Source organism: Ranitomeya imitator, chromosome 5 (assembly GCF_032444005.1).
Source record: "Ranitomeya imitator isolate aRanImi1 chromosome 5, aRanImi1.pri, whole genome shotgun sequence".
Classification (NCBI taxonomy): Eukaryota; Metazoa; Chordata; class Amphibia; order Anura; family Dendrobatidae; genus Ranitomeya; species Ranitomeya imitator.
In genome coordinates, this window is record NC_091286.1 from 592,982,987 (window position 1) to 593,003,976 (window position 20,990).

At 42.4% G+C, this 20,990-nt stretch overlaps 1 protein-coding gene across 2 annotated transcripts in view; it reads right to left on the bottom strand.

Annotated features, from left to right (window-relative positions):
* Positions 1-9,714, bottom strand: part of LOC138638553 (alpha-1,4-N-acetylglucosaminyltransferase-like) — a 72,816-nt gene extending 63,102 nt beyond the window's left edge. Inside the window, exon 1 of one of the 2 annotated variants that reach the window (XM_069727938.1) lies at positions 9,672-9,714. The gene's annotated coding sequence lies outside the window, so the exon portion shown is untranslated. Of the gene's footprint in view, positions 1-6,382; positions 6,503-9,671 lie in introns of those variants that run through there. The other variant, XM_069727939.1, reaches the window with a different exon arrangement.
* Between the last annotated feature and the right edge of the window lie 11,276 nt (positions 9,715-20,990).

Genomic DNA, 20,990 nt, shown 5'->3' on the forward strand with positions numbered 1-20,990 from the left:
GGCACATCCAAACCACTGTGGATAGGGCATACCAGGAGCAGCTACCTCCATATACAATATACAAAAAGAAGGTTGCACTCTATCATGCTAAAGCATGTCAATGTGAATTACATGAAATATGAATAGCAATACGAGTTTTGAATATTAGCAAAATATGAATGAGACGCTTTGCACAAAATTTGGCCAAATAATATCTGACAATCAACCAACATCAAGGTGGTCTCAAGTACTGATGTGTCCCTGACCAGTGTGAACATTTCTCTTAGGCTGATGTCTGAATTCCTGGGTGAATGTGGACACCTCTATCAGTAAAGCCTGCATTTATGGGTAGGTAGGAACCTGCTTTAGCATGATGGAGTGCAACCTTTTTTGTACATTGTATATGGAGGTAGCTCCTCCTAGTATGCACCTATTCACACTTGTTTGGATGTGCCAGACAACAATAATATGTAGTAATAACAAATTCACAGGGGAACTAAATGTTAAATAGGTGAAGCATAATGCTAAACCAAACAAATTGCCCCCAATGAAACCATAATTCTATTGAAATGTATACCATTATTAATCGTATGCTCCTTAATATTACACTAAAAAGAAAAGAGAGTACGGTATGTTTAAAAGCAATGTTATTGAAAAAAAATCCAAAGTTAAACTACAAAATGCATCACAATTATGTTATAAAGGTTACGAAGACAAAAGCAAAATTCAACCCAGTGCTCTGCAAAAAAAAAAAAGTAAAAAGTTACAGCATAGATAAGGGATAAGCATTCATTGAACAGAATGCACCATGACCAATCATTGCAGTGGATCCCAGGATAAATGGATTAAAAAACTATTATATTTACAGTTAATTAGTATATAAACAAAAAATGACTAATGATATAAGATTATAACCTGAATTCCATTATGAGAAAGAAGAGGCATGGCGCATAGTAGGGGTATTCAAGTAAAGGAGCAAATATAATCATTTGTCAAAATGAAGGGTTAAGGGATGTGTCATCTATGAATATAGGTAAATATAGATTCCTCACTCAAATGTCTTATGATATGTCCAATCTATAATAGCCCCATAGCAGTACTAATGGTTTTTAAGCAAAGTTCCTACCCATTTTGCTGAAAAATTGCACAGGACAGTTTGAGATCCCGACGAGCATTTCGCTGTAGCTTTTTCCAAGGGGAGTATCGATAATGCCCAAGGACGGTGATATACTGTATATCCTGTCTAATGAGATGATGCAGTTAGTGCGCATGCTTGCCATCATAAATCCCTGGGCTGAATTCTTCAATTTCGGCACTCATTAAGGCTGGTTTCACACGTCAGTGGCTCCGGTACGTGAGGTGACAGTTTCCTCACGTACCGGAGACACTGACACACGTAGACACATTAAAATCAACGTGTCTCTGCACATATCAGCGTGTTTTCACGGACCGTGTGTCCGTTTGAAAAACACGGAGACATGTCAGTGTTCGTGGGAACGCACGTATTACACGGACCCATTAAAGTCAATGGGTCCGTGTAAAACACGTACCACACACGGATGCTGTCCATGTGCAGTCCGTGTGCCATGCAGGAGACATCGTTACAGTAAGCGCTGTCCGCCCAGCGTGGTGCTGAAGCCGCCATTCATTTCTTCTCTCCAGCAGCGTTCGCTGGAGAAAAGAGATGAAAAATCTTTTTTTTTTTTTTTTTTGGTGTTTAAAAAAAAGATCCCTGTGGCCCAACAGTTTTGTATGCCTGATCATAGCACCAAGGTCCTGAAATTACTTGTATTGAAAGGTAACTTCAAATCTCAGAGAAACAGGAGAATTTGGGAGTATAAATTTATGACAACCTTTGACACACTTAGTGCAGGAATGAATGTGTCGCATGGATTTATGTATTTTACATCTATTAAGGAATTTGCACTTCAGACCATATGGGGTCATCATAACAGAACCAGACCCCAAATCAGAGGACAACAAAACCTTCACTCCTTATCTAGGAACTGTTCCAATATTTATGGACACAACTGTTTATCACTTATCACCCTCCCATAATGACAGTTCTGTGTTGTGTTGTGCATAAATATGTGATTCTTCAGATGTTGTATTAGTCTATGCCTGGTGAAGAGGCCTGAGTAGTCTCGAAAGCTTGCAATTTGTTACCATTTTTTCAGCTAGCCATTAAAAGGTATCAATCACTGAGGACTCTCAATTCTAAATATTTTTTCTATCTACTGGCTAACACTGTACCAAGATATATATCTTTCCTGTACCTTCAGTGTATGCAGCCTTTAAAATTGACATTCAAGGTCAAACTAGTTCAGGCTTACACAACTGCTAATGGAATACAGAGCAAATAAAGGTGATAAAATAAATGGATTTGTTAACAAGATTAGATTTCTTTTTTTTACTTTGGCTTTGAATGAAGTGAGTCATCTTTGACCCTTAACACTTCCTCCATACACACCTAGGCTCCTCCACACTATTTCACTTTGTTTTCTGCAGTCAGCTAATCATGATGGCGCCTCTGAAAATCAATCTTTCTTTATGTTAATGGCGATGGCCACCGCTAAATTTTATTTTAAGATTAAAAATAGTTTATGGTAAGAGATCAGGCTTTTATTATACAATGCTCCATATACTGAGAATAGAAATCCCTGATGGCAGCAAACCATTGAGGATGGCATTGGCACTGCATTTATGGGCAAATTTACAGGTTAGTTAATGTTTTACACCCATAAAAAATGGACCATTTTTGCATCAGCATGCGGGATTAGATTTCATCAATTTTCGATCAGTCTGTCAATTTTTATCATGATTGAGTCATCTGTTTTTCTCATATAAAAAAAAAACGAAGAAAACTATGGAAGTTTCTGAAGCTTGTCCTAGTAAAACATCAGTGAAAAATGGACATCACAATTATGGTATTAGTATGCTGTTCTTTTTCTCACTGGTTCAATCACTGACACAGGAGACAGATGTATGAATGAATATTAATTATATTAATTGAACTAAATAAGTTATGTTGATTATGCCCAGGATTGTTCAACATATTATTCAAATATAAGAAATATGCTAAACTGCAAAAATTCAATTTGAGCAGATTTCATTGCATTTGACCATGATATTTGATTTGAAACTAATTTATTCTTAGTGAATCATATGTGCATCATTATGCGAATAAATGGTACAGCCGCGTATATAATGGACCGAGCTATAAATTGATCATGCAATTAGACCATTTCCATGTAAGGCATAAAAAAGAAATAAAATATGTAATTGCTTTAATAATTGCTGATTATAGTTTATTCTATTTCATAAGAGGAATAAAAAGTGATCAAAAAGTTAGAGACACAAAAAGAAAAATTTTAAAAACAGTTAAACACTAATAAAAATTAATTTTTTTTCTACAGTTTTACCATGTAAAATATGAAATAAAAAGGACACAATTCTTATAACCACATTTACAATAACTCAAATACTAAAGTGTACAATGAAACAACAAAAAAAGCAAACTGAATAGCGGTTTTCTTTTGTTTCCATCTCACAAAGAATGGAATAAAAAAAAATCATATTTACACCAAAATGATGCACGTAAGAAAGCCAACTTACCTTGCAAAAACAAAATATAACAAGCCTATGCACAGCTTGTAAAAAGTGATGGCTTTAAAAATATAATAATGCAATCAATTCATTTTTTAAGAAGTGTTTTTATTTAGCAAAAATTAATATAAGATAGAAAATGATGATGCAAATTGAATATAGTTTTAATTCTAATGACCCGTAGAATAAACATAACGTCATTTATAGATTAAGTAACATGTAAAAATGAAACTAAAAAAATAAAAAAAAATAAAAAATTGCACCCCCCGGAATATTTATAAAATGCAATCAATAATATTCAAATATTCTAAATTAGTGATTAAAAACAAGCTTGCATATGGTTTGCTTTCACACACAAAAAAAAAAAATCTTATACCTCTTGGAGTTCGAGGTTCACAAGTGTGGAGAGGGCTTCAGCAGCTGCCGACCATAGTACCTTACGAGCTAAGCCCGCAGCTGTTAACCATTTAGTTGCCATGGCTGGCATCTTGATACTCCTGTTAAGCTTAGTCAAAGCAGAGCTCAATAGGGGACCATCATTTTTCCTAGATACTGCAATATTGTTGTGCTATAAACTGCAGTACAAGTCAAGACTAAGTTCCCACGATGAGCTTTTGGTGAGTTTTTGACAGTGCAGAATTTCTGCACCTGTTATTTAAATTATGTTAATTGCGGCTTTCAGTGCATTTTTTAACATGAAATTTTATCGTACTTTAGAGGATGCAGTTTTTGTCTCTTTTTGATGTGTAATGCTTTGACTAAAGCAGCTTTTTTGATACTTCCTGACATTTGAGTTTGCCGATTTTATTGGTATACTTAGGTGCCTATCACATGCGATTTTGAGGCAGTTCTGCCTCAAAACCGCACTAAAAACACATGTGCGTTTTTGAGGATTTTCTGCATCTTAAGAAAGTCTATGGGGAAAATCTGCACAGAAAAGTCACCGGGGGAGAAAAGCGTTCACCTTGTTTTGTTGCAACTAAGCAACATGTGAAATGCATGGATCAGCAGCTGCAGGACACAGGTCCAAAGACCGAGGAGAATGATGAAACCGGGCGTATGCATCCAAATCTGCGCTGCTGATAAATATGGATGGCATACGATATTCTTCAAAGCTTTATTTCAAAACATGTTAATAGTCATCACATTTCGAGGTCATGCAGGACCTCTTCCTCAGGACAAAACCTTACAAGTGGATTGTCAGATGTGCGTGTTCTTATATGCAGTCTCATTTTATTTATTTTTTAACCCCTTACTGATATCGGACGGTATAGTGCGTCCGATGTCAGTATCCCCCGCTTTCATTATAGCTCCGGCGCTGAGCCCACATCAAAGTCGGGACATGTAAGCTGTTCTAAATAGCTGACATGTGCCTGCAATAGGTGCAGGTGGAATCGCGATCCCCCAGCACTTAGTACAGTAACTAGTTAAATTCCACTGTCAAACTCTGCCAAACCGGGCGCATGACAACTCAATGTTCATGATTCAAAAACACGCAAAACAATGATTAAATACAATACAAATAAACAGACCATGTATGTTATGAATTTACGAATATTTGGACACATACTCTGTTTCACCATGCTGTAGATTTGAAACTCCCCACAGGTCACTTTACCATGAGTAAAGCAAAAGCACGAGATTTCTATAAATCGCATCCACTTTGCTGAAACATTAATATGCTTTGTTTTTTTGGTGCAGTAAAAATACTCAGCTTCAAAAACACACCAAAATATAATGGTGGAAACTTAGCCTAAGGGGAATAAAAAATAAATATAAATGAATGAACCCACCTTTTTAACCATTAGGCCGGCGTCACACTTGCAGTACTTGGTCAGTATTTTACATCAGTATTTGTAAGCCAAAACCAGGAGTGGGTGATAAATACAGAAGTGGTGACATATGTTTCTATTATACTTTACCTCTGATTATTCCATTCCTGGTTTTGGCTTACAAATACTGAGGTAAAATACTGACCAAATACTGCTAATGTGACGGCAGCCTTAAAAATAAAGAAAGGAGAAAATGGACACGTTTGAAATTGCCGCATCCTGATTTATCAAAGTCTAAAATTAATTATCCTGTATAATAAACTGCGAAGAGAAAAAAAAAAAAAACATTCCAGAATTTCTTTTGTCACCTTTTAAAAAAAGCAATTAAAATGTTGCACGTATGCCTAATTGGTATTAATAAGGACACAGGGGCGCCACACACACAAAAAAATCCTCACTCACCTCCATCAACAGAAAAATAAAAATGTTTTAAAGCAAAGCAAATTTTTTTATAAAAATTCTGATTTTATTCCTTCACTTAAATAGTAACTGCACATTGTTTTTTTTTTTTGTCTTTTTTGCTATTGCAGTAATCACACTGACAAACATGTTCCACTTCATTATCTCAATGAACGCCATTAAAAAAAAAAAAGCCCAAAAACAACACTAGAATTTCATTTGTTTTAACCTTTTCGTCACAGTTGGAAATATTTTTCTGCTTTTCAATAAATTGTCTGGTGAAAAATAATGGTGTCATTCAAATCTACAACTTGTCTCACAAAATCAAGCTCTCATATGTCTATGTCGACAGAAACAATAAAAAGTTATGGCTCTCGGCAGAAGGGTGGGAAAAACAGCACAAACAAGGAGAAATTCCCTGGTCATTGAATGATTAAAGGGTTTTACAGTTTAAGAAATGTGAAACCTAGATGATTGCTCAGAAAATTCATGGGGGGTAGAAGAGAGCGTGCGAGAGGACCCCACTGACCATAACAGCTTACACTTTACAGGTGGGAGAAACTTACCCACCGACTCTGGAGATGGAAAAAGACTCTGTGATGTCCCAGCTACTGAGGACCACTGTATAAGGTGTAGTGATCTGCAATATGTCACAGCCACAGGTTTTATGGTGAAGCCCTGACAGCAGCATAAAAAGACTTCAGCCCGCTGACCAGGATTGACAACTTGATATTTTTTTTTTTTTCTTGAGAGCTTATAAAAAAATCACAATCAATATTGCTTTATGTACCCACTATAAAATCGTAATAAATCCTTATGATTATAAAGTGATCAATGTCTCCAGCCCCTAATTTTGATATGAAGACATCAGATGCATTAACTGTGACTTGTATAGTGATGATTATTATAGTCCAAATAACATTTTGCTCAGCTTAAAAAGTTTAAGGACGCCTTCAATTGTTTTTATGGATAGAACAAAAAAGTGCCTTAGTTTTACAGATTGTCTTGGAAGTTCTGGGTGGTTGGCAACACTGCCGCTGACTGATGCTTAGACAATGCAGCAAATGGTGCTGGGCAATTTTTCGAATTTGGGTGAAACACATATTTTAGTTCACACTTGATCCTCCATGAATCCATCTGCTCATCTCTAGTTATCTACTCTAAGGCCGGGAGTGTCCAGTTCTTACAGCATAGTGGAGGGGATTTTATGAAATCCCGTCACCACAATGTGCGCATGGCCACATCTGGCAGACCTGCGTATCCGGACATGGGGCACGTCTTTATAGACCACAGCATGTCTATTTATCTTGTGGAGATGCTCCGTCTCCACAAGATAAATACCACTGTCATATGTATAGGATGCGGTTGTGGCACCCTGAGGTCCTGGTCGTCACAGTAGCATTGCTTTCCTCACGGGGAGAGTAATGTTACGTTTGGAAGCGATGAAGGATATCTCTTATCAGGTAACCACCATACACACATGTTCACACTACAGGCCACAAGGAGGAGCTTTTGATCCTATTTACTAGGTGACTCCTCTATATATATATATTGTGGTTTGGTGGGAAAGATAGTTCAGTTTCAGTCAAATGTCAGACAGAAAAGAGCAGACCGACCTAGCGGGACAGAAGAGAGCAGACCGACCTAGCGGGTCAGAAGGTCTGATGGGGCCATGTGGTCTGAAATACCACAGCTCCTGGAAAGAGACATACAGAAAGCCAAACATTGTTCAGTGAGCTTGCAGGAGAGAGAAGCACAGGAGAGTAACATCAGGGGAGACCAGCTAAGAGCAGGCTGCCTTCCTCTGAGGCACAGATAACCGGTAGCCGGACCACTGAGGTTGTAAGGACTCTACGACTTACATCAGAGACCAGCAGGACAGCTGAACTGCAAGTTACCTGTCCGCCTTAATACCCAGGATGCACGGTGACACCTATAGATCCTGGGGCATGTTAGAGTGTCTGTAAAAAGGTTCAAGTCACCAGTCATACAGGTTATGTCCTATCCTATATGGAGGACAGAGAGAAGACCTGTGAGGACCTTATGTGAAGCCATAGGCATTAAGGGACTACAACACCACCGCGCTAGAGGAAGGCATTTAACTTCACCTGGTAAAGGGGACTCTGGATTCGCTTCCAAACCGGCTGGAGCCTGCCTGCCCTGTGATCTGGTACCCTGGACTGTGGCTGCCTGAAGTTTTCAGTAAACCAGGTAAAGAGACTGCAAACCTGTGTCCTCGTTCTTTACTGCGCCATTCACCATCTTCCATCTACACACCGTAAGCCCTGGGCATACACTTCACCTGTGAGAAGTTATACCATCTAGCTGCCATAACATCACGCCAGAGGACCACTTAAAGCAGCGTCGGTCCCCACTGACCGAATACCACAGGTGGCGTCACGAGCATAAACTTTATCCATTAAATCCCTTTAAAGACTTTCCCCTTTTACATGGGCGCCCAGGGCCACAGACTGGGTCGCTATCGTGACATGCCCTTGTGAACACCGGACCCCGTACCCCACGGCCCTGGAGGGCGACTCACGGTGATTCCGCCTGTGTTCAATGAACTCGGGCAGAATCACCGTGTGTACAAAAGGGGGCAGGGCTTTGGGAAAAGCGAGGTAACCCCTGTGTCCAAAGCGCAGCCATTTCGGCATGTGGAAACATACCCTTAAGGTGCAGTAAGACTGCTTTATTAGCAGCGCAAGGATTACTTTCCAATCCTCCGACTGGCTGTCGGCTCACCAGACCTGAATGTGTCAGTCTGTATTTTTATACAGATGTCTTGCTTAGTTTAGAAGAGTCGAGGGCCAGTCTGAAGATTGTGATGTGATACTCTCATGAATAATATGGCCATATGACTGCACCCTTATGATGGCACAAGCACCCAAGCTCAGTGATCAGCTGCTCATGTAAACACAAGTGCCATATATGGGTAAAAATACCACAGTAGACGTTCACAGATATTGAGCTAAAGTGCCCACGATGAAAACTGTGCAGATTAAAAAAAAACCAAAAGGATCTAATCCGAAACCTAATCCACTTACAATATATAGTACATTAGGCCCACACTTGGGTACTGCCCATGTTAGGGCATGAGTCTTTACTTGAGGCACAGCAGGGGATATTAGGGTTGCTTTTTTATTTCTTTTCCTCCAGCAACTTCATCATTGGACTACACTGACTACTAAGGTTACGGGCAAGATTCTTCCTTTTTTTTTTATCTGTGCTGTTTTCGTTGTGGGCATATTTGGCACTTTAGCCCAGTATTTGTGTACCTTTGCTGTGATCTTTTTACCCTTTAGATAACATGTGTTACATGAGCTTATACATATGTATATAATTCTGTACACTAGCAGAAAATTGCTTTTTTATTTTACATTAATAGGATCACTTGGAGTCTACTTTTTGAAAAGTGGAAAACCAATTACGATGCAATATTTTGGGGTCCTTAAAGGAGTAAAAGGAGAATTCACTTCAGAGACATTTATGGCATCTTCACCAGATGAAAGTAGTTCCAACATGTCGGATATGTAACATGGGTCCTCCAAACTCATGTCCCTGTTGGCATGGTGGGTACTGGTCATTTAAGTAGAGAATTAATGAAGATGTGGCTACACAAGTGAGTAACTCATTCCATTTATTCCTATGGGAGATGTGGAAGTAGATGCACATGATTAGCCATAAATGTCCATGCTGGCAATAGTCCTTAGTTGTATACAGTAAATACTGTAAATTCTGTATTTCTATCTCCCAATCCAACTAATAAAAGCACAGATTAAGCAGATTAAGCATGGGTTATAAATCCGTGAAAGCTAATGTTAAAGGAAAGGTAAAAGAAAAAATATCCTTTACCTGTCACAGTTTCCAGGACTCTGACCTGCAGTGCCTGGTGTATGACAGATAACAGCAAGCAATGTGTTATTAGACCTTGCTCCTCCCTGTATAATGTCAGTCTTCCTCATTTACTAATCTCTGATTATAAGGAAGTGATCTGCTACATGAAGACTGCTCACTGTGACTGTTGGCTGTACACGCTGCTTCCACTATCAGCTGACTGATCATCTTCTCCTGTAACTATTTGGATAAATACCCTACATCTTTATTTTGTAGAGATTTATATGGCTGGTTATATGCAGAATAATATAATTCATGGTAATAAACATTTGCCTCAACTCAGCAAAGCTTCATCACCTTCCCCTATTTCTCCTACCCTCTGCTGTGCTCCACACCAGATTTTATAATTGGCCCGGCTTGCTCCCATGTCATAATTTGCTTAGGCCTATATAAGACCCACCAAGTCTTGGAATTAGGACTCTTGGTTCTGTTTGGTTCACTGAGCATTACTACCTACTCCATGCCTGCTTTCCTGTGCTCTGCCTGCCTGCAGCCTCCAGTGCTTCAAGTCCCTACTCCATACCTGTCGTCTTGCTCATGCATCAACGCCTGCAATCCATGTGCCCATCTTGACCTGGACATAGAGGATCTGAGCAAGCATGCTTGCCACTACTCAGTACTCACCCGAGTATCATGGTACTTGGTGTACTCGGTGAGCAAAGAGCATTTCTGGGATTATTCGGCTGGAGCTCGGGTCTCCGCCCTGGAATTCTGGCGCTCTTTAGTGCGCCAATGACAATGCAGGGATTGTCAGCCATGCAGCCATCTTTGTTGTGGTATTACAGTAATTAGCGGTGTACTCGGTACGGGTCCGGTCTTAAAGGGGAAGTCAAGCTGTCTGCGACCTGGTCTGTGGCCCTTGGCGCACAATAAAGGGAACGGTCTTTTAAGGGAAAAGTGTTTGTAAGTCGGTCGTGATGCCACCTGTGGAGTTCGGTCAATAGTGGGACCGACGCTGCGTTAAAGGAGTGTTGTGAATTCTGCTCTTGGGCTCCCTCCGGTGGTTGTTGATGGTAATGCAGTTATTCCTGAGCAGCAGTCTTGGACAGGTGTTTCTGCTAATAGCAATTCGGACTGCGGTATTTAGCTGTGCAGGACTCATTAGTCCTTGCCAGTAGTCAATGTTCCTTTGGAAGTGTTGGTCCTCTGCCTGGCCCCTCCAGCTTGCTGCCAATTCAGCTAAGATAAGTGTTTTCTTCATTTTGTTAGACACACTGCTGTGTGTTTATTTTCTGTGCTTATCTTGATTCTATTTTGTTCCTGCTAGACTGTGCCTGATGGTTTTTCTCAGTCTAGTTGGACTCGCTGGAGTCGCAGATATACTCTCCACACCTTTAGTTAGGTGGTGGAATTTTTGTATTTTTCTGCTGTGGATATTTTGTAGTGTTTTATGCTGACCGCATAGTATCCTGTACTATCCTCTCCTATCTAGGTAGAAGTGCCTCCTTTGCTTATCCCTGTTTTCTGTCTGCGTGTGTCTTTTCCTCTCCTACTCACAGTCATTATTTGTGGGGGCTACCTATCCTTTGGGGGTCTACTCTGAGGCAAGAGAGTTTTTCCTATTTCCATCTTTAGGGTTTTTTAGTCCTTAGGCTGTGTCGAGGTGTCTAGGTCTGGTTAGGCACACCCCACGGCTACTTCTAGTTGCGATGATAGGATCAGGGTTTGCGGTCAGTAAAGTTACCACTGCTCCAGCAAAGGTCATTTCATGCTGCTCCAAGGCCACCTGATCATAACAAAGGAGTCCTCTGGGGAATGTTAATACAACACTGATGGTACACTTCCCACAGGTGAAATGGGGTCCCCTGGCATCCTAAGGTGTATGGTGGTGATGACAGTTGCTGGTAAAGGACACAAGTTGTAAGTCTTAACCTTGTTTACTGTAGTTGGCAGGCCACAGTCCAGGGCACCAGCAACAGGTACATAGGAGTCCAGGCAGCCCGGAAACAAGTGGAATCCCCCTTGGCGAGTCAGGTTAGGAGCCTTCCAATCTGCACTTGCTAAAGTCCCTTGCTGCCTGAAGTGTTCCAACCAAGGTCCTAATTCTTTCAGTTCTTCCATCTCCTGTCCTGAGACGGGTACCTGTATAGCAGGCAGTTTGAGCCTTACTTTCTGGGGTCTCTACATGGCTGCTCCAGGCTCCAGAATGCTGCTGTACCACAGGTGTAATTTGGGCAAATGTCTGTATGCTCTTATGCCCTCCGGTTCTGCTGAGCATCTTGTAGTTCCATTTTAGCCTTGGGCTCCCAGTACCTGGTCTCTGTGCACTGACTCCTCGGAAGCCTATTCTTAGCCTCCTTGAGTCCTGAATCTCTCCTCTGCTCCTTTCCTGTCTGTCCTCACTCACAGACTGGCTGTACAAACTGAACTCACTCCTCCTCCAAACCAGGATCTTTATCCAGGGAAGCTGCCCTAAAACAGGGTTTTGAGCTCCCCCTCCTGGCCTGGATTTGGAAGCTGTTGTGTGTGTGTGTGTGTGTGTGTGTGTGATAACCTGCCAAAGGGAATCTCACTTGTCTCCAGGCATAGCACTACCCTCCCCGAGAGGAAGGCAGCACTATTGTGGTACCCGAACTGCTGGGGTGCCAGAACAGTATCATCAGGCCTATAAGAGACCTGATGCCACCCTGCTGGGTCCTTTCTGCTCCGGACTCAGCTAGTGTAGGGAGAGCTGCTGCGGAGATAGGGTCAGATTAGTTCTTTTATCAGTTAGTTTGGGTCAACCATCACAGAATCCACAAATCCTGATAAACCCTTTTTAGGGATTATATTGATTGCAGTGCTAGGTAGGCAGGGTAGTCTATCTGCACATATCCACATCAGTGCAAGGCATGCAGGCACTGTATGTGAGTATATAGATCTCTCTGCATACATCAAAAGGGTCCAATACTGTCTGCTGCAGCCTATTTTATATACACCTAGCTGCTGGTATCTGTGGCTAGGAATAATTTTTTTTGGCACCTGAATCCTGCTAATATTATTACAAAGCAATCCAGAGCACCTGACTACAGCCAGGTCATTTTAATACAACAGCGTGAAAATCTAGCAATTTAAAACTGCTTTTTTGTCCTAGGCATCACATCTGAGTGCGCAGAAAATTGTGCCCTTTTTTTGTACTGTAGTATTTTTTGGAGTGTCTTACAACATTTTTGGACACCATTTTGCTGACCAAAAAATCTTTATCTGGCCATAAAATATTTAGCTACAGTTCCTATATTTATCACAGTGTTTTGTCCGCCACACGCATCGCATATCATTGCGCTAAATAGTTTACAATTTTAGTACTCCAACATTTTTTTTTTAGTGTCACAGCCTACTTATTGACAAAATTTTGGTGGGCCCAAAAAAATCCAGGCCACATGTATGTGTTCTTTCTCCGTCAGACTCTGTGTCTTTCTGTGCTCTCCAAATAGTTGCTTTTCAGACCTACATTTCACATTTTGGCTGTCTGCTACTCTAGGTCTAGACACTATATTGTGGTAAAAAAAAACAAAAAAACAAGCCCCATATATTAGAGTGGTATATCCGTGACAAGCCTCATCTATCTGTGGGCTTCAAAGTGTGCTTTTGAGGCTTCCATTCACCTTTCTTTGCTGTGTGTTACCCTAGCTCTAAAAGCTATTTTTGGGTAAAAAATTTTAAAATACAGGCCACAAATATTACAGTGTGATATTTCCGACATGCCTCATCTATCTGTGGGCTACAAAGTGTGCTTTGAGGCTTCCATTCACCTTTTTTTTTTTACTGTGTGTTACCCTAGCTCCAAACACTATTTTGGGGTAAAAAATAAAAATACAGGCCATGTATTAAACAGTCTGGTATCTCTGTGACACACCTCATCTATCTGTGGCTTACAAATTGTGTCATTAGATTTTTATTAAAATTGGCAAGGCGCGTGGCAAGGGACATAGAAGTGGACGTGATGTTGCATGCAGAGGTCGAGGCCGTGGCCAAGCTAAAAGTGTGCCACAACAAACACCCACATCTTCTCACAACAGATTCCTGTCAGAATTCATAGGGCACGGCAGAACAGCATTCTTGACACCAGAGCAGCCTGAAAAGGTAGTTGGATGAATGGCGTATAATGCTTCCAGTCGCTTTGCCACCACCACTAGCACCCTGTCTTTTACACGGTCTAGTCTGAGTAGCCGTGACTCTGGATTGCATATTCCTCACTCTGATCCTCCTTGCTCTCACCAGGCTGAGTGCCCTGAGACACCTGATCCAACACTTGGACACTCTGAAGAGTTGTTTACTTTTCCATTTAGCAATTCAGGCCTCTCTCCCGATCCACTTGATGTGAGGCAAAGTAGATTCCATGTAGCGATTCCCAAATATTGGAGAAGCCACAATCAAACGAAGGTGACGGTGTTAACTTGTCACAAGAGATGGACGATAATGAGACAAAATTGCCAGAAAATAAGGAGGAGAACCAGGGTGCCGAAGTGGAAGAAGAGTTGGTGGATGGTATAGTAACTGACCCAACCTGGCAGAAGGAAATGCATGGTGACGACAGCAGCACACAGGGGGATGAAGGCGCAGCACCCCAACAGGCAGGAAGATGCAGTGTTGTGTCCGCAAACAGAAGGAGAGCAACCATTCCACGCAACACCAACATGACGGAAGTTGCCAGTCCAACTGTAAGGACTCTTCACAAGTCTTGTTGTTTTTTAAAGACTCTGCCGATAATGCCAAACAGGCCATTTGCACCACCTGCAAAAAACCAAGTCCCGCATCCTTAAATGCAAGGGACTAAGAAGAGATCCCACATAATATTTTTAAAAACAATATATTTTATTAAGCCACAATTTGACAATAAAAGACAACAATAATAAAAAAGAAAAATGCCGTCTGGGGATGCCAGATATACTTAAATAGGAAAAAATTCCCCACATGTACTAATAATCAATTACACAAAATCAATTGTAAATCATTATAATAATTTACAGCCAATCATAATACTTCCAGATAGCCACCAATATTAAATGTGCCACAACATATCTCAGCTCCTTTTTTTTAAGGGCAATATGTAAGGATTAGCAATTATATCTTATGTTCAAATTAACATTCAGGCAAATAAAGAATCCATGCCCGTAATCACTCTTCAATCTCACTGGAGATATATGCTCCTACTTTCTCCCTTGTCATATAGTGATGGTTAAAACAATGTGGCATGAAAAGTATATGATGAAAATAAAACTTAAAAGGATAGATTATTACTTACAAAGCAAATAGTCCTGGTGTCACCTCACTCCGACGCGCGTTTTGCCGCCAGCTTCTTCGGGGGGCGTGTCAAGGTGAGGGGTAGCCGTGTATTTATGTGAGCGTGAGCCTATCAGCAGTGTCCAGGACCGATCTGATGATTCGGCGCACAGCGTGTCTCCCCGCCTCCTATGTCCTCCTTTCCGGCGGCGCTCAATGACCCACATGCTTGTTTGCGTGTCAGGGACAGTGTAAGAGCACAACCCGGAAGTGACGGAGCCTGGGGTCGTGCATGTGCACTACCGATCGGCATCTGAAGCACCGCTGTTAAACAGAATACATGTACATATACAAATCAATGTGGATGGATGGTGACGCAGTGGAACTAATTGTATGAAATAGATATATATAAAATGTATAAAGATGAATGCTGCTAGTGACCAAAAAAGGCATACAGTACCGGTGTGAGTTTTGTTAAGGGTGAAAAACAAAAATATTATATATACCTCATAGCAAAATCGATAATAAAAAAATAAAATATGTAAAATATGTAACTTCTTAGAATGCTATATCATTGAATAAATTGAATAAAACTTATAAAGTGATAAGTGCATCATTTTAATACTTTATCTCCCTTTATATATTGTGTGATATACGAGGAATATAGTGATTAAAGTGCTTTATATCAAAACTGTGTGGTACTGACAGAACCTATCACCAAGAAAGTCTCAAATGATTCTAAAATCAAGGTGACAATGGGCACTGTGCTAAAATACTAATCAAATTAATCAAAAATATATTGAACCATCATAATACATTTTCTCTCAAAAAATTTATATAAAGTGACCACGTGCTCTCAAATGATTTACAGTATCTTTACATTATCACAATACCACAATATATATTATAAAAAGCTCTTAAAGTGCAGAGGTGCAAATAAATGCATGCATAGTACATACATAAAACTCATAATACCTAGGTATATTGGAATACCCAACTATAAACCATGATATAAAATGCAAAACCTAATTATACATTCTGCAACGATAGTAGGAAGAACGCGGCAACACTCACCGGACCTGTGATCAAGTCTTGTCTTTATTCGAATGCATGTAAAAACATCTTCACGGCACCGGGGAGTGAGGAGGTGAGCAGGGAGAGGACGATGGCCGTTTCACACCAAACCGGCGCTACTACGGGCGTGGACCCGTAGGAGCGCCGGTTTGGTGTGAAACGGCCGTCGTCCTCTCCCTGCTCACCTCCTCTGCCTCCTCACTCCCCCGTGCCGTGAAGATGTTTTTACATTCATTCCAATAAAGACAAGACTTGATCACAGGTCCGGTGAGTGTTGCCGCGTTCTTGCTACTATCGTTGCACGATGTGTTTCTATTTTTTCTATGCGAGCACCTCCCGAGACTGGCGGGTTTCCATTATTGAGGACTGAGTGTGCACCTGATCTCATTTTTAGGCTGTACTGCTGCATTTTGCTTTCTTTTTGTGGACTAATTATACATTCAGCGACCAGGGCATGAAGAAAACTTCCAAGATTACATCCATTACATACATTTTGCTTTATACATCCAGGATTGCACACCCCCCCCCCCCCCCCCTTCCACCACCCATGTTCTTCATTCAACCTATCCTTCTTTTTAGGAAGGCTGATGTAACCGTCATATACGAATCCCAGACCTCACCAATAAATCCACATTAGAGATAGAATAGCTCACATAAATGTAACTAAAAGGAATAGAAAGGAAAAAATGCTAAAACCAGAATACAAGACATCACATTATCCTTTAAATATTGCAGATAATAACCCCCACCCTTAGTTAAAATGGATGCCTATCATAAAAAAGCAGAAAAGCCCATGTTTTCATTTAGTCCAGCCGGACTTAAGGTGCCCAAGCGATAGATCCAGCGGCATACTAATTTAGCAAGAGATTTTCCAACGTCTCCTCCCCTAACCCCCAAATCCACCTGATCAATGGCTTTTATGCGTAGACCGCAAGGGTTGCATTTATGATGTATTTTAAAATGTCTTGGAAGTGTCTTTAATAAGGTATCATCTTCCACTGTAACAGCCTTTTCAATGTTCAAGACATGTTCCCTTACACTAATTTTTAGTTCCCTTGTGGTCAGACCCACGTATACTTTCCCACATGGATTCTCAGCATGGTAAACTATCCCCTTAGAGGTGCACGTAAGATGCTTGCGGATATCATATTGGCGAGATCCGTTAAAATTGCAAAACTTTTTGGATTTATCCAAATTCCAACAAGCCTTACAGAGGCCACAGGGAAAAAAACCGAGACCAAGATCTAGCACTCGATTTACCTTTTGTATCATAATGGCTATGTACCAAAAGGTCTTTGAAATTTGTTGAGCATCTAGCCACACATTGGGGAGATGCTGGTAGAATCTTTTTCAAAGTGGGGTCTGTGAGTAGAATAGTCCAATGTTTTTGGATCACCCCCTGCAGATTACGCCACTGACCATTAAATGTAGAAATAAACTGTGTCTGTCTATTTTCCTCCTTCTTAGGCTGATTTTCATATAATAGATCATTGTGTGACACCAATTCGGCTCTTTTTTGTCCTCTACTTATCATTCTTCGGCTATAGCCTCGATCTTCATTTGCACCACATGCCAATTCTGCATCAGCAGGGGTAGCAAAACTACCACCCTGACCACCACCAGCATGATCAGGCACATGGCAGCAAAGCACCCAACTTTGTGGGCCAAATCACAGGCACCAGGAACAGTGGCTGAGGGTAACAACACTTCCTTCCACTGTTGTGCGTGAAAGCCAATCCCCTGTCCACGGTGCATGTGAAGATGCCTCCTGCCCTGCACCTGCCATAACCCAGACTCAATTAGCACCATCATCGATCACATCCTTGTCCCAGCGCAGCCTTCAGTTGTCCATACCACAGTCATTGGAATGCAAGCATAAGTCCGCCTCCAACGCCCCACAGGCCACAGGAATAAATTCACAAATTTCTCGTCTGCTTGTGCTGGAAATTTTGCCTTTTAGGCTCGTGGAGACAGAAGCTTTCCACAACCTGATGACAGCGGCTGTGTCAAGGTATTCGAACCCCAGCTGCCACTATTTCTCCCAGTGTGCAGTCCCAGCATTACACAACCACGGGTCCCACATTAGGCTTGCCCTCAACAATGCTGTTACTGGGAAAGTCCACCTAACCACGGACCCGTGGACAAGTGCTTGTGGGCAGGGACGGTACTTCTCACTGATGGCACACTTGGTTAACATAGTGAAAGCCTGGACCCAGTCGGACCTTGGGATGATGAACGTCCTCCCAACCCCAAGGATTGCTGGCCCCACGTCAATCTGGGCTGCCCCCAGTCTACAGCTCCTGCACCTCCTCATCTGCCTAATCTTCAGCTTCCATCCCTGAAAGTAGCACATCAGTCACAAGCTGGAAGCACTGCAGCACTGCCTCAGCCAAGCAGCAATAGGCTGTGCTGAAGCCGCTCTGCTTAGGTGACAAACTGCACAATGCTGGAGTTGTGGACAGCTCTGAAAGAGCAGTCAGATCTGTTGCTGACACCGCTGAACCTGCAGCCAGGCATGGTCATTTGTGACAATGGCCGGAACCTGGTGGCGGCTCTGAGGCGAGGCGAACTGACACACGTACCATGCCTGGCACATGTGCTTAACCTCATTGTTCAACGGTTTCTAAAAAGCTACCAGTAGCTGCTGGATCTGCTTGTTAAAGTACGTCACCTGTGTGCCCATTTTTAAAAAGTCAGCTACAGCTTCAGCCGCCCTTGCTGTGCTTCAGCAGTGATTGCAGCTTCCGGCTAACCGACTGGTGTGTGATGTCCCCACACATTGGATCGCTACACTGTAGATGTTTTAAAGGATTTTTGAGCAGAAGAGGGCAGTTGTTGAAAACCAGCATCAACAAGGTCATCGCTATTCAGGTCAGATTCCACACATAAGACCTCAGAAGTAGACATAGATATCAGACATATTTAACATCCTCCAAAACTTTGAGGAGTCCATGTAGATGGTGAGCAGTGATGACACCATAATTAACATCACCATCCCGCTACTCCGCATTCTCTGTTGCCGCTTGGATTTGGTAGTGCTGTAGTACTTCCAGCTTGGGACTGATGTGCTCATTTCAGGGATGGAGGCTGAAGAGGAGGAGGAGGTGCAGGAGCTGCAGACACTGGGGGCAACCGATTGATGTAGGGCCGGCAATCCTTGGTGTCGGAAAGATGTGTTCCATCCCAAGGTTTGACTGGGTCCCAGCTTCCACTATGTTAACCCAATGTGCTGTCAACGAGATGTACCGTCCCTGGCCACAAGCACTTGTCCACGTGTCCGTGGTTAGGTGTACTTTTCCAGTAACTGCATTGTTGAGGGCAAAGGTAATGGACACATGCTTGTGTAAAGCTGGGACGGCACAGTGGGAAAAATAGTGGCTGGGGACTGAGTGCCTTGGGATTGCCGCCGCCATCATGTTGCGGAAAGATTCCGTCTCAAATAGCAAAAAGGCAACATTTCCAGTGCAAGTAGTGTGGCCTGTGGTGCGTTGGCTGCATATTTCTTCCTACATTCCAATAACTGGGGTATGGACAATGGAAGACTGCACTGGGACAAGCATGTGGATGTGCTGATGATGGTGCTATTTGAGTGTGGGCAATGGCAGGTGCAGGGCAGGAGGCATCTTCGCATACACCGTGGACTGGGGATTGGCTTGCATGCACAACAATGGAAGAAGCAGTGGTGTCACCCACAGACACTGTCCCTGGAGCCTGGTATTGTGCCCACTAAGTCGGGTGCTTTGCTATGTGCCTGAGCATGCTGGTGGTGGTGAAGCTGGTAGTTTTTCTAGCCCGCTGATTCTGGCATGAATGGTGTTACAAATGGCCTGTTTGGGGTCTTTAAAAAATAACCAGACTTGTGAAGACCTAACAGTTGGACTGGCAACTTCCATCATGTTTTTGTTATGGGGAACGGTTGCCCACTTTCTGTCTGCAGCCACCACACTGCTTCTTTCTGCTTGAAGAGTTGCTATGCCTCCCTCCCCCTGTGTGCTGCTGTCCTCGCTCTGAATGTCCTATTGCCAAGTTGGGTCAGTTACTATTCCATCCACCATCTCATCTTCCACTTACGCACCCTGGTCCTTCTCCTGACTTTCTGGCAATTGTGTCTCATCATCGCCCACCTCTTGTGACCGTAGCTGCTCAATCTTCGGTCATCACTACATGGAATCTCATCTTGGCCCTCTTCAAGTGGACCAGGCTAGAGGGCCAAATCTATAAATGGAAAAGTGAACAGCTCTTCGGAGTGTTCAAGTGTGGGATCAGTTGTCTCCCGGTACTCGGCATGGTGGGAGGAAGGAGGATCAGGGTGAGGCCCTGACCACCACCAGCATGATCAAGCACATGGCAGCAAAGCACCCGACTTTGTGGGCCAAACCCCAGGCTTCAGGAACAGTGTCTGCGGGTGACACCACTACTTCTTCCACTGTTGTGCTTGCAAGCCAAATTCGAAATTTTGCCTTTTAGGCTCATGGAGATGGAACCTTTCTGCAAATTTATGGCTGTGGCAGTCCTAAGGTACTCGGTGCCCAGCCGCCACTATTTCTCTCGGTGTGCCATCCAGGCATTACAAAACCACATGGCTGGCAAGTTTATCCGTGCCCTTGACAATGCTATTACCGGGAAAGTCCACCTAACCACGGACATGTGGACAAGTGCTTTGTGGGCAGGGATGGTACTTCTCACTGACAGCATACTTGGTAAACATAGTGGAAGACGGAACCCATTTGGACCTTGGGATAGAACACATTCTCCCGACACCAAGGATTGTGGGCCCTACATCAATCAGGGTTGCCCCCACATTCTACAGCTCCTGCACCTCATCCCCTCCTCATCTTCAGCCTACATCTCTGCAATGAGCACATCAATCACAAGCTGGAAGCACTGCAGCACTGCCTCAGCCAAGCGGCAACAGGCTATGCTGAAGCTAATATGCTTAAGTGACAAACCACACAATGTTGAAGAGTTGTGGACATCTCTGAAAGAGCAGGCAGATCTGTG